Genomic DNA, 238 nt, shown 5'->3' on the forward strand with positions numbered 1-238 from the left:
CAGAGAAAAAAGAAGAAATGAAAAGGTAAAAAAATAAATAAAAATAAAGCAAAAAATAGACGAAGAAGAGAGAGAAAAGGGGGAATAAAAGGGAAGACCGAAGAAGAGACAGAAGGAGAGGAGAAGAGAGCTATCGTATTTCCCTCCTGTCGAAGTAGACCACAAAGAACACCACGCGAACCTCCTTTTATTTGCGAGGGAATTTGTTCGGAGGAAAACTTTGCTCGGGTATTGTTTG

This window comes from Penaeus monodon, chromosome 15 (assembly GCF_015228065.2).
Source record: "Penaeus monodon isolate SGIC_2016 chromosome 15, NSTDA_Pmon_1, whole genome shotgun sequence".
NCBI classification, from domain to species: Eukaryota; Metazoa; Arthropoda; class Malacostraca; order Decapoda; family Penaeidae; genus Penaeus; species Penaeus monodon.